Below are 14,054 nucleotides of genomic sequence, written 5' to 3' on the forward strand. Positions count from 1 at the left end.
AAGGGACTCAGAGAGCTGAACAGATGGAGAGAAGTTTTAAATCTGCAAGTTTTGTCCACCCACAGAAATGGAGAGCAGCTCATATCTTACCTTGTAACTTCCCTCTCCAAAATGAGATCCATAGAAGCAACGCTGGAGATCCAGTGGAGCCATTTTGATGACTGCTCAGGAAAAAGGGATAAATAACGACCTGAAACCCCACTCTGCCTTCTCAGAAACATCTCTTCCACTTTTCCCCTTGCAAAAAAAAAAAAACCCAGCCCTTCTCTCCTCAGCTCCCTGGCTTTGGCTGGGTCCTCCTGCCACACAGCACAGCAGGAGAGGCACAGGCCATCCTGGATGTCAGGTTTCTGTTCTCCTCTCAAACACCACCTCAGTTCTCCTCTGTTTTGAGCAACTTGGAGTTTAATGTGCTGCAGAGGAACCCAGGGCACCCTGTCTGCTCTGGGGTGCCCTGACCCCCAGGGGAGCTCTGACTCTGACCCTCACTCATGGAGAAAGTTTCCCAGACTTCAAGATAGACTGGAACCCACAAAAGTGTGAAATAGATTACAGAGAGCAGTGCGGGTGTGTCACTGGGTGAGAAATTGAGGGTTTGGGGTTTTTAGTGTGTTGTGGATGGCAGCAGGATGGAGGGCACAGGGTGTCACCCTGGGTTTCTTCTTCATGCTGCTGCTTCCTCCTTCTCCATGGGTTTGGGTGGCATTTTGTAATTGGGCAGAAAAGTCCCTATTGGGGCTCTTTGGGATCAGTTATTGGGTTAAAAGGGAAAATAATCCAGGTGTCAGTTCTTAATTGGACAGTTTAGTCTTAGGAGACCTTGTACCAAGAGATTGTTGGCCATTCTGTGCCTCCTGATGAAAAGCTGCCCAACTCCCAGCAGTGAGATGTTTTACTGATAAGAAATAATAAACACCTGATTCAGAACATGAAATACCATCTCAACTGCCTTCAATCCAGACCCAGAAAAACCAACTGTACTGACTGGTACCCCCACAGAGGACAGCTGGGTGCCACCCTAACACCACTAAGCTGCAGAGGTCCTTGTGTCACAAAAGGCTGTGTGTGACATCGCACTCAGGGTTGTCTTTCTCCACCTGCTCCTTGTCTGGTGGAAGGAAAAGAAATATCCAAGCAGAAAGCAAGGGGAGCTGCTAGGCAGTGCTTCTCATGCAGACTGGCTCTGATTTGGGGAGGTGTGAGGGATGCAGCAGCCTGTTCAGCCTCACCCAGCAGGGCAGCAGAGCTCCAGTGGCAGGGTTGCATTTGTAGTCAGGAGGAATAGGAAAACAGCTTTAAAAAATGCCTGCTGGCTGCTTGTGGGGAAGAGCTGATAGAGACCATAAACCACTCCTCACAGTGCTGTCCCACGCTCTCTGCAGGCTCCCACTGAAGCTCTGCTGTGGCTTTGCAGGACTCCAGCCCCTCAAAAGCCTCATCAGGAGCTGCTCAACCTGTGCAGCCCCCAGGGTTAATGAACCTGAGTGTTTGGGGGGACCTGGAAGTGTCACCCAACCCAGCAGCCACCTCGCTGTCGGGGTGCCCCCGGTCTCTTGGATCGTGTTCTGATGATGTGTGAACACGGAGGTGGCCAAAAATAAATACCAGCAGACGCCTTGCTCCCCTGGGCGCCCAGGCTCCCGTGCCAAGAAATACTCTCCCTTCTTGCTGCCTCTTTTTGTGGTGGTTTTCCTGAGACTGAAAACGCTCCTCCACTGCAGAAGATGCAAAAAAAAAAAAAAAATTCCTGCTGACCTCAGCACTGAGTTTCATCTTTTTGAAGCTTTGTTGCGCCTCTAAGATAATTTATGAGGTGTCAGGATTTTCCGACCACAAATGTCTTGGACGAAAACCGTTTTTACACTACAGATGCCATGAAAAAGAAGCAATTTCAGTCTGTTTTTTCTACAGCACTGTCTGTGTCCACAATGAAACATGGGTTCAGAGCTCCTGGAGATTATTTGTGTAAGAGCTGTCCGGGCCAGAGCTCCACTGAGACTCAGGCTGGGTCTGATTCCCCACCTTTGCCTCATTGCCCTGATCTTCTCTGTTGGGAGGGGAACTCCCATTTCCTGGTGCTGTGCCATGAAAACACAAGCTTGCCAAGCTATTCTCTGTGTGTGTGTGTTTGTGTGTGTGCATGCACAGAACAAGCCAGAAGCACCAGAAGGAAAAAGATCCATTAACAAACCACATTTTTCAACATCCACCAGGATCCCCAGATTTCTCATCTGGGCACTTCTCTTCCCCGTGCTGTAGGTTTTTGAGGGGAAAGAGGAAACCAAGAAAAAAACACAGGAGCCCAGCTTAGCTGCCTCTAATCCAGTGTGCACCTCAGGCTCCATGAAAGTGTTCTTGGGACGACAGCAGTATTTCCCTTGGCTGGGATGCCCAGCCTGCTGGCTCCTCTCGAGCTGCAGAGCTGCAGACATTCCTCTGAGTAGTTTGCAACCCTGCCTGCCAGGAAAACCCAATGTCTCCATGGAGAAATCTCAGTGGAGGAGTTTGATACTCAGTCAGGGATGGAAAAGAAGGGAGTTTATGCCTCCCTGAGACTAAACCCTTCCCTAGCAAATTAAAAAAAAATTAAAAAAATAAAGCAAGGGGGGGGAAAAAAGAGACAAGGGATCATATTCCTACAGACACGGGCCCAGACATGCCAGTAGTGTTGGTGTGTGGTGTTTTGCTTTGTGGCAGCAAAGCAAAGTCCTGGGGCCTGGGGCCAAGTGTCTGTTGAGGTCAGTGGGAGTCTATCAGCTCTGGATCAGGATCAGTTTGGATCTGGAGCTGAACCTCCAAAAGTCTGGGCACGCTTGCATCTTCTGGTGAGGGGGAGCTTGGTTTGGCCTGGTTTTGAGATAGGAACCAGCTGCAGATGTAGGCCTCCAAACATGTTCTAGGAAAGGGGTTATAAAAGAGCTCCTTCTTGCTCAATGCATTTATTCCCCATGGGCCAGATTCTGACATCTCCATTAACACTGAGCAGAGCCTCGCTGCAAGAGCAGCTACAGACTTGAATGGAGCTATTCAAGGAGTCAGCAAGTGCCCAATGTCAGCAAGGGCAGCACCATCTAAGGCTCCCTGGACATAAATGAGTTTTTTTCCTCCTGTTAGCACGCTCTGCTACAGACAAAGCACGCCAGGTTCCCTTCCTCCTGGCACCTCTCCAGCAAAATGCTGATTGAAGATTCTTCCTCAGTGCTAATGTGATAAGAAGCAAAAAAGTACAGGAGCTCAGCTGATAGCTCCAACATCCACACAAACCCCCCTGTTATGATAAAAGGAGGCTGTGATGAGAAGGTCAGAGTTCCTTCCTGCTCTGAACAAATTTTGTCTGCTTTGAACTGGGCACTTAAACTACTGGGCAGCTGAATGAATCCCATGTTTAGACAATCAGGTGTACCTGATCCACACCACTTGGAAGTTGTGCTCCTGACTCATGTTCAGTCTTTTGAAAATCTCACTCACAACACCCAGCACCTGCACATTTCATTCTCTCCCAGCACAGTGACCAGCTCAGAAATCCTTGTTTTCCTTACTGAAAAGGAGGGGAAGAAACTTCACCCTTACCATAGTCAGGTTTCCTCACCATCAGCAGCAGCAAGCACGTTTTTTAAGTCATTCTGTATAAAACTCCTTCTTCCCTGCCATTCTGTCTCAGATTTATCCCACACAGTGGGATTACAAGCAGGCATCCAAGAGTCTGCTGCTTTTCCAGCAGGCACCTCAGGACTTTGTGCGGGCAGCAAATTCTCTGAATCTCTGACCTTCCTCAGAAAAACTGATCTGACATTATAACAAGAGTGTTAGACTGTTGTTTGTGTCCTTCTGGGAGACATTAAGAAGAGGAAAACCACCTTTCTTTTGGGTTCTACTCCTAATGGACTGATGGGCAGAGAGTTGCCAGTCCATGCAAACATTTGCTATTAGATGGTCTGAAAGGGAACAGTCGAGTCCTGGAAAGCTGCTGGCAGTAAGACTGGAATTATTGCTCATTTATAGGCTGGGAAGGAAGGTGGTGGCAGGACAGGGAAGTTGGTGGAATAGTTTGCATGCATTTCACATGCAGGAATGAATTTTATAGGAGCAAAAAGCCTTCAGGGGATGGGTCCTGCTTAAGATTTGAGACCTGTGCCCACTTCAGGGGATAGAGAGGAATGGGATTCTGCTGTTAAGTCCTGCCTGATGCTCCCAGTGCCCAAAGGCTTTGCAATGCAAGTTCTGGCTGGAGACTGGTATGTGTAAGCACAAGGAGTACTTTGTGGAGAGGGTGAGCAGGTTAAGCTGTTTTGTAAGATGCAGCTAATGAAAGACCATCGTTGCCCCGAGGAGAAGGGAACTGTGTTATTTATGTGTTACAATCGCAGCCACTAAGGCATAAACAAAGCAACTTGCACAAAAACAGACAGAGGAGGTTGCTGCAGAGTCAGCAGTTCCAGCTCAGGTTTCCTGTGTCCCAGACTAGGACTTTAATCATCTTCCTTCTCTGGGAGAGAGAAACGAGCATCAGAGAACGCAGTGAGGCTTTGCATTTTTCTAGCCCAAGACAGCACTGTGTCCATTGTTGGGACTAGCCCCCTAGGAGGAATTATTTCTATTCAGTTTGTGTGTGTCACAGCCAGATAATGCACTGGGTGGTATTTCCCTCTCTTCCCCCAATCTTTCTCTTTTATGACCACATGACTTCACCCCCTCGTGTGAGTGACAGTACCCATTAGACTAGACTCTGATGCAAAACAGCTGTGTGCAGAGAAGGGGAGGAAGGGAGTGGGGAACAGCAATTTAGAAAACAATTAAGAACATCAATTCCAATTCATTTGCTTGGCCAGGATAAGTAATTTCTAAGAGGTAACTTGATCTGTAGCGGATGGAGATTAAAGGCGCACTCCATTATCTCTAGTTTACAGTCTGGAGGAATTTGTTTTAACTGGTTACCAAGGAGGCTGCATGGAAAAAAAAAAAAGCCTAAAAATGTCTAAAAAAGCCTCCTGATTTCTTTTAAAGAGCTTGCATAGATTTATTAACTCTGTGGAAGTATGGCTGCTCTGCATGGCAAGAGGAACGGTTCAGCTTTGGGAGACAGAATCCCTGCTTGCAAGAACCTGCAGGTATCAAAACCAACTCTGCCAGTTTTAAACAGCAGTTGAGATTTGGGTGTTGAGATAGATAGACCAGAAGCAGGAGACATGGGGCACAGAAGCAGATGCAGCATTCTGCAGAGGAAGCAGAGGATCTGGAGGAGAACACGGTGAGCTGAGCATCAGGCAGCCTGGCTCTGACCCTGCTGCACTCTGTGCTGTGAAAGGTGATTCCCTGCACTGCCTCAGCACAAGAGGTCATCAGCTGTGAGCAAAAGGGAGGTGAAATACTTGGACACCTCTCAGAGGTGCTGTGGGACTCCATGGGTAAATACCCTGGTGTCCTTTTGAACCCTGAGGCTGATCTTGCCACAAAGTGTTCTGTATTCAGCCCTGTGTAAGGGATGGCACCAAAAAGGGAGCCACTGACTCTCTGCCATGGAACTCTGGAGCTCTCCCTCTCCACTCTCCTCAGCCCTCAGCACTTTTCCCACAGCCCTGTGGTTGGTTTTTCCCCAACTCCTGCAGACCTGGAACCTTCCCTCTTGTTTTGCAAAATACACTGTTGTAAAGAAGCCAAGACAGCCTGCAAGTCCAGACCATGAAAATGCTGCTCAGACCATTGGAGTTACCTTTTGGGAAGCCTTGATGCTGGGTAGTTCTTCCAGGAACCCAGAAATGACCCAGAAATGACCCAGAAATGTTCCTGCAAGCCCTTGTGAGAGCACACGTGGAAAATACCAACCATGAGCAGACTCAAAGCTCAGAGCTGGCCTTGGATCTGCATTTCCCTGGCTGGAAGCAGACTTCTACCTCTCCTGTGTAACTTAGTTTTAGGGACAAGTGGCACTGCTGCCATCATGAGAGGGCCAGCCTGCACTCTGCACAGCTGCATCCCTGTTAGCCACCTCAGGCTCTGGGGTGATGTAACCACCTCAGTGCAAGTGGGAGCTGAAGAATGTGATGTGACACAGTTTCCCAGACCACCAAATAAACTGCAAAGCAGGCTCCCAGCCCAGAAAGGTTACCCTCCCAAAGAAACACGTGCCAGCCTCCCTTCCTCACACACACTTACCTCCTGCCAGCCCAGGGAGCTGAGCTCCTCACAGGCTCCATTACAGACCCAGAATTTTTATTCTGAGCAGGTTCTTCCAGCCAGTTTGCATCTCCCATGCAGTAATTGCTTTGGAATGGGCATCTGAGAACAAGACACAACTGTGTATACAAGAAATGTTCCCTCTGCATAAACTTCTCAGTAGACTTACTTTTGTCTTGTTGCCAGGAAATGTATTTGGAGCCTCTTGCAAACCTCACATTTCCTTGATTAGAGGGGCACGATCAGTTTGTTCCAATAGTTGCAGGGGAAAAAAAGGAATGAGAAACTAGAAAGCCTTCTTGAAGCTCATCAACTTTGCCACAGCACATGAGAGCACCCCGTTCCACCTTCTGTCCTCCTTGTGGCAGCTGTGCTTCCAAGGGATGGGAAGGAGTGGGGGGAACCCAAAGTTGCTTCTCCAGAACGGGGAATGTCGCTGTAGGTGAGCTGAGAACCTGAGATCATTTCTGCAGCACAGTGCAGGGAGCTCCAGGCTGGAAGAGGAGCCACTCCACTGATCCCTCAGGTTGGAGCTTTTACATTTTTCAGGTTCTGTGCTGCTTTAGTGTGTGGGTCTGAGCTTCATATCAGGAGATGGTGAGCTCTGTGCACAGAGCAGGGAGACAAAACAATTCCTGCTCCAGCTGGGGACCAGGGACAAATGATCCAAATCTCAGCCCAAGAGCACAAACCCCGTGGGCTGAAGGGAGAAAAACAAGGATGGGACTGCAGGGGCTAAAGCTGGAATGGGACAATGAACTCCAATGTGCAAATGGAGCAGAACTGATCAAAGTGTCAGACCCTGTGACCTGTTGAGCATTTTGTGACCATTTTGGTCCATCCTGGGTGCAGCCCTGGCTGGGCTCTGGTGCTGCCCAAGGTGGATCCATGGAGGTCTCCTATAAATCCCTGCTTTATTCTTTAGCTCTGTCCAGCCTCTGCTCTGGCTCAGCCTGCACGAGGCATCACACACAGGCCAGCAGGAGCAAGTGATGGGGGGAATCAGCAAATGGTCAAAACTGGTTGGTGGGGTGTGGCAGGAATATCAGAAAGTAAAAATCCAGCCAGCCAAATTGAAGTGTGGCCAGGAAACGTGAGTGAACACCTCCCATATGCCAAACAAAGAACACTGCTGTGTCTGTGTGACACTGAACAGCCAGGGCCAGCTTAAAACCCTCCATGGTGGGAGATGCACATTTGTGCCCAGCTCAGGTCAGAATTATTTTGAAGCAAGAGGCTTCCCTCATCCCAGCTCTGTGTGCACAGCTCCCTGAGTGAGGACTCACCTCCCTCCTGAGCCTTGTGGAGCAAGCTGTGAGCAGTTTGTCAGGTGCCTGCTTCTCTTGGGAGGCAAGGTGACCAAGGCAGTGCAGAGTGCTCTATTTTTGTCCTGGAGAAGCCATCCTCCTCAGAGTCACACTCATTAAGACAGCAGCAGTGGTAACCCAAACTCCTTGGATGGAGGTGGGGAGATTGCCAAAGGGAGGATTAGCTGGTGGATGTCCTGAGCTGCAGGGGTGTCTCGTATGGATTTGTGCAGGATTTTCACCTCAGCTCTCCTGGCTGGAGCTCCTGTCCTGCCATACCAAGACACTCTCCTTGCTGCTGTGCCTCTCATTTCTGCTCCTGTGTCAAAGAAAACCCAGCCCTTGCCTGTGAAAAATTTACCCCCTAAGATAAGGAAGGAACAGCTTGGTCTGGAGGCAGGATTGAGGGGTTCCCCCCTGGGCTGCTCAGTGATCTGATGCTCTGGGCCATCATTTTCCCTCCACAAAGAGGGATTCCTTTTGCTTCTCTCTGCACTGCACCTTTGAGACCTGTGTAAGAAATCACTGCAAGCCACTTGGTGCCTTAAGTAAAGACATTTAGAAGGCACAGCTCCAAAACATATTCCCAGACTATGTGACAGACAGGAGGTTTCTCACTATTTTCCAGGTAAAAGGAGTAGCACAGTCCTGTTTTTCACATCTCCATCTTGCCTTGATCTTTGTTTTCTGCTGCCAGCTGCCCCAGAGCTCTTCATACCACAGGATTGCAAACCCATCCTTGGGTGGGTACTCACTCTTCTGTCACCCAGGGGAGCAGGGCATAAGGCTGCTTGTAATGTTATTATTAAGAGGTTCCTTTGGCTTGTTTTTTTTTTAGCAGAAATGCGAGTTGCTTGTTTTCCAGCAGAGGATCAGTTACAAAAACAAAAAGGTTTTTTTTGAGAGCAGGGGTTCAGTTTGCCACGTTCATTTCAGGGAAAGTTATTTGGGAGGAGGGAGGAAGTAGTTAAATCCTTGTTTACCATACAGGAACCCCAAATCCCCTTGGTTTACACAAATCAGAGAGAAAATGGCTCAGTGACTAAGGAGAGCTGGGTTTGTTCCCTGCCCTAACCCATTCACATCCCTAAGGCCCCAAAACAAAATACTCATACCAGAATCCAATTGCCAAATTCCTTCAGGTAAATCATCTTCCAACACATTCCACGTGTTCACAAAGCAACAGGAGCAGCAAATGAGATAAGAATTGTTTTGATCATTCTCTTCTGTGGCTCTCTCAGGTTCAGAGAATGTGAATCCCACATTGTGATTAACCATTGGACTGAACAGCTTAATTAACATAAGAAGAATGTTCTCTGCTTTCTGGGCTTCCCAAACATGCAATGAAGCTAATTAGTCCTTCCCTACCTGACAGTGGGGTGGAAAAGATCTTAATTATTACAACCTGCTCTAATGCTGAAATGCTAAAGGCCTGACTGTAAAATGGGTCTGTCTGCCTGAGAAGGCAGTGGTGGAAAGTAGTGCCCTGGTTCCTAAATCCTTTCTGTCTGATACATGTGTTGTGTTGTGAGATCCCCAGGACGAGGGAAGAGATGAGAATTTGATTTCATGTTTTATTATATAATTATATAATATAATAACATAATAAAACATGATTATTCTATTCTATTCTATTCTATTCTATTCTATTCTATTCTATTCTATTCTATTCTATTCTATTCTATTCTATTCTATTCTATTCCTATACTAAAGAAAGAGAAAGGAGACATCAGAAGGTTAGGAAGGAATGATAATAAAAACTCGTGACTGACTCCTCAGAGTCCAACACAGCTGGACTGGGATTGGTCATTAATTAAAAACAATTCACATGGAACCAATCAAAGCTGCACCTGTTGGCAAACAACCTCCAGACCCCATTCCAAGCAATCAGATAATTATTGTTTACATTTCTTTTCTGGGGCTTCTCAGCTTCTCAGGAGAAAAATCCTGGGCAAAGAAGATTTTTGTAGAAAATCTCATGGTGACATACAGGCACCTGTCCTGGCTGTTGAGGAGCTGCTGTGGATCTCCTTGGTGCTCCATGCCATCTTTTGGAGGGTGGTGTTTCTCTCCTTGCTGCAGAGATTGTTCTGCTGGGGGAGGCAGGATGAAGCTGCCTGTGCTGAAAAGCCCAGAAAAAGAGATAATTAACTCCTGATCTCAGCTGCATCAGGGCCAAGGCCAGGTTTGCTCTGCCTGTGGAAATCAGACTCCCTTCTCAAACAGAAGGTGTTATCAGACATCAGCCTGAGGAGAACAGAGCAACAGGGACTGAACCCTGCCTGGGAGTGAAAGGCTGTGGGGTGAGAAAACTCCCATAGCTCAGGGTCCCTGGGCAGTGAAAGGGTTTTGGGTGAGGATGCTCCCATTGCTCAGGGTCCCTGTGCCCTGGCACGCAGACATTCAGGGCTGAAACACATCAGGAAGCAGAGACAGACACCATCCAACAGGAGCCTCCTTGCCCTTGGTGGGCAGCCAGGTCTGCCTCAAATCAAGGCAAATATGGTTCCTCTGGGAACTCTAATGTTTTACTGGATCACTTTGTTTCTCCTTGATGAGTGCTGCTTCAGAGTCTCAGTTGCCTGGATCCCAGTGGGGATTTTGTTGATGGGGGTTTATTGACTTCTTGTTACCTTGAAGTTCATGCAGTGGCAGGAGTAAGAGGTAACTCCTGGAGCCTGTTTATTTTACAGGTTGGATTTTTAAGAGTTTGCCAATGGTACCCCAATTTTAGCAGAAGTCACTTGTTTATTTAGCAGGGCACTCACATACTGATCCATAAATAAAACCAGAGTGTTATTTAATAAGACCCAACAGAAGGTCAGCCCTGGTTCATTGGTAAACTGATCAATCCAGAGCGCAAAAAGCACCTCTCAGGAAAACTCATCCTGTCTATCTGAGGGAGGGACCAGCCAAATATCACTGTGATTTGCACTCCACTGAGTTTTCAGGAGTTTCTGTGCCCATACCTTCTGAAAGGGAAATGCCAAAAGGTCCAAGATGGAGCCATTTCCAACAACCTGGAGAGACTTTCAGAGTTGTAAGATTTTTACAGCTGGGGCTGCAGATCCAAGTTTGCATCTGTGGGAGAAAGAAGATATTTCAATGCACTGAAGTCTCACAGTGGGCTCCGTGAATTTCCATACACTGGAGCTCTCTTAGGCACCAAGCATTCCTTGTCTGGACCTAAGACAGTTCCCATGGCTTCTTCTACAGCTGTGAGTGCGGGATAACCTTGAGATAAACATCACAGGAGGGAAGCAGCTTTCTGGGAGGAGCTGCCCTCTCCCCAGTGACATTGCCTTAACCCCAGATGAGTTTCTCTTAGATGTCCAAACCAGGTGAGAAGCAGCTGGTGTGCCCTGTGGAGAAGGCAGCCTGAAGGTGCTTGGGTCACTTCAGCTGATGCTGTGTCCCACATCACAAAATCCTCACGTGACTGAGAGGCTTCAGGCACAAGCAGCATTAATTCAAAGAGGCTGGGATGGATCTGAGTGGGTTTTACGAGCCAGGCATGTCAGATGTCACCACAGGGATCTGCCTGGGATGGGGCCAGGTTGAGCAGATGACATCCAGTGCTGATCCAGCCCCGGTTCCCTCGGCAAACAGGGAATTCTTTGGGGTGCAGATCACACAGCAGGCCCTGTTCCACTGCAGCAGATGCCTCGGGAAAAGCTGGCAAGCCACACTCAGAGCCAGGAGCACAGGTCACCTTGGCCAGCTCAGGCTGCATTCATTCCACACAGAGCTGTGTGCAGGGGTGAAACTCTGCTTACCATGGGTGTGCACACAGAGGGAATAACCCAGACCAAGGTTTAGATCTGGGATTTTTGACTCGGTGAGGGAGAGAGGAGCAACCAGGCACAATGTACCTGTGAAGAGGCACAGTTGGACGGAGATGCCTCTAAAAACCTCAGTCCCAGGAGCCTGAAGGCACCACAACAGGTTGAAATGCCTGCAAATTCAACATTTCTTTGGAGGGAGATACAGGGAGGAGAGACTTTTCACCAGTTTTGTGGTTTTATTTTTGCTGCAGGCATACACTAGGTTGCTGTTTCAAGGCTTTGAAAGGAACAGGAGCTGTTGATATTCCTGAGCATAATGTTCAGCCTGAGCCCTCTCTTTGGAGAGCATACCAGGCTGGGTTAAGCAGGCTGACCACAACTGGGCTGTTTCAATCTGCTCCAAGCACAGCCAGAATCAGTTTGTGTCTGCCTGCTAAATGTTCTGGAGTTCCTCTGGTGGCCTGGTTTGTAGAGGTGCCACTCACTCACAGCCACCACTTGGGTGAAGCTGTAATGCTGCCCAGATCACCCCTCTGTGCCTCAGTTTCCTTATCTCAAACACAAAAAGCCCCATTCTTCACAGCCTAGGGGTGTATGGTGTCGTGCAAATATTGTTATTTATGGGGGTGGGAACGTGAGCCTTGTTTGGTACAGTGGTCTGGGGGTGCCCATTTGCCATCATTTGGAAAAGACAGGAATTAACCTGCATGTTGGAGCTGCAGAGTGTTGTTATTGCTCTCAAACACTTACTTCCTCTTAAAATGAAAGATAATCTGTTTTTCTTCAGTGAGATGTGGTGATGTCCACAGAAAACAAATCTTTCTTGGCAAGTGGAGGCAGGATTTTCTTTGGCAAGTGGGAAGAAGCATCAAAGGAAGAGAAGGATGGGATGCAGCACAACTGGTTTTAATCACACAAGAGAGTGAAGCTCCTCTGGACAGGCCCACTCTGATATTGGCATTGTAAACACCCTGGGGAGCCTGGAAAAAAACCAAGGCAATGGCACAAAGGTCCTCAGGTGGACTAACTGGCAAAGCTTTTTCCAGCTGGCATCAGGCAGTGCTGAGGTGTCCCTTGAATGCAGTGTGCTGGTTCCATGACTCATTTCCAGAAGGTGTTTGGTTATCCAAGCCCCTGCCTTGTTCTTGGCAGCCCCAGCTCCTCAGAACACACTGCACTCCTGCTTGGCATCACAATGAGGATGCTGAGCAGGCTTTAACAAGGATGCACCGTCACTGCACGGCCCCTGCACAGAGGGGAGGCTCTGATTTCAGTCCAGTCCTGCTCTGAGCTGCTCAGAGTGCTCTGGAGGGGTCAGCTGCCTCTTTGTCTTGGTTTGGAAAGACAGGTGCCTGCTAAAGGAGACAGGAGCCTCCCCTGAAATGGAGAATGCAAACCCTCCCCACCCCTCCGAATTGCTGTGAATTTTAAATAAGGGGCTCTCAGGCAAAAAATATGGGAGCAGGAAATAACAGTTCTTTAGTAGGGAAGGGAAAATAAAATGATAAAATAAAACAATGCAATACACCAGAACAACACTGACAGAGTCAGAACTCAACCTGACACCCTGTGGGTCAGGGTGTTGGTAGCAGTCCAGTTGGAAAAGGGGCTGCAGCCCTCCTGGAGTGTCAGGCGTGGTTCTGTTGGAGCAGGGGAGTCCTGTAGGAAAGGGGTGCATTCTTCCTCCACAGATCCCTGGAAGTAGAAGCAGCTGCTGTTCCTCTGGGCAGTCCAGTGCAGAAGAGCCGTGCTGGTGTGTCAGAATCTCCAGATTATATCTGGGTAGGAATGCTTGGCTCCTCCCTCTGGGCGGAGCATCTCACAATGGGATGTTACAGTTCTTATCAGCCATGTGGTGCCATTCAACAGCCCCTTATCAGCAGATGTCCCCTGCTGAGGGACCCTGATTATGATCCCTCAGGAAGAGAGATAAGGAGCATTGCCCACCTGACACCAGACACTGCCATACAGATGGCAATAGAACACATCTTGCCTTGCAATCTAGAACATTCTTCTTGCCTGTCCAAGAGCCTCCCCGGCTGCTTCCTGGAGCTGCCTGAGTGCATGGGAGAGTCTGGACAAAGAGAGCTTGGGGAAATGCCTCTTGGCAGGGCTGTACCTCTTGAAACCAGTTTCCTCTGGAAATTGCTGACTTGTTTCACTAAGTTTAGGGGCAGGGAACGTGCTGATTTTATTAGTGTGCTCTGCAGAAAACTGATGCTTCACTTCAGCTGTTTCAATACCATATAGTGTGTCACACTGTCACCTCACATAACGTGCCAGCTCAAACTAGCTTGTATGAACATCCAGGCAAGAAAGTCAAGCTAAAGACACCTGGTATCATTTCAGTACTTCTGAAACAAAGCATTTCAGCACATCCATTCAGCTGCGTGTTTCAAAAAGATGGCTCTCTCTTCCAGTTAGGAAGGAAAGGACATTTGCAATGTCTGAATTGCCTTTGGAGCAGGAACAGCTTGAGCTGTGATGGTTGCTGGAGCTGCATGGCTGGGATTGCTGCTCAATTGTTTTTCTACATTTTAGGGGTTGCAGTGGTGTTTGGAGGCTACAGCCAGGGCTTGAGGCTCACATGCATCCAACAAAGGTAATATTTGGCCTTCAGTCACACAGAACAGAAGCTGGATTTGATATGGGCACACCAAGTGACGCCAGAACTTGGGTGGTGGCTCAGGGAAGTTGAGGCAGAGCCATTGAATTGAATATCCAGTCCTTGAACACCAAAGGAGAACTGATACACAGGTAATTGCTAAGCAAAATATTCTGTTTGAAA

The sequence above is a fragment of the Fringilla coelebs genome (assembly GCF_963513975.1).
Source record: "Fringilla coelebs genome assembly, chromosome: 9".
Lineage (NCBI taxonomy): Eukaryota > Metazoa > Chordata > Aves > Passeriformes > Fringillidae > Fringilla > Fringilla coelebs.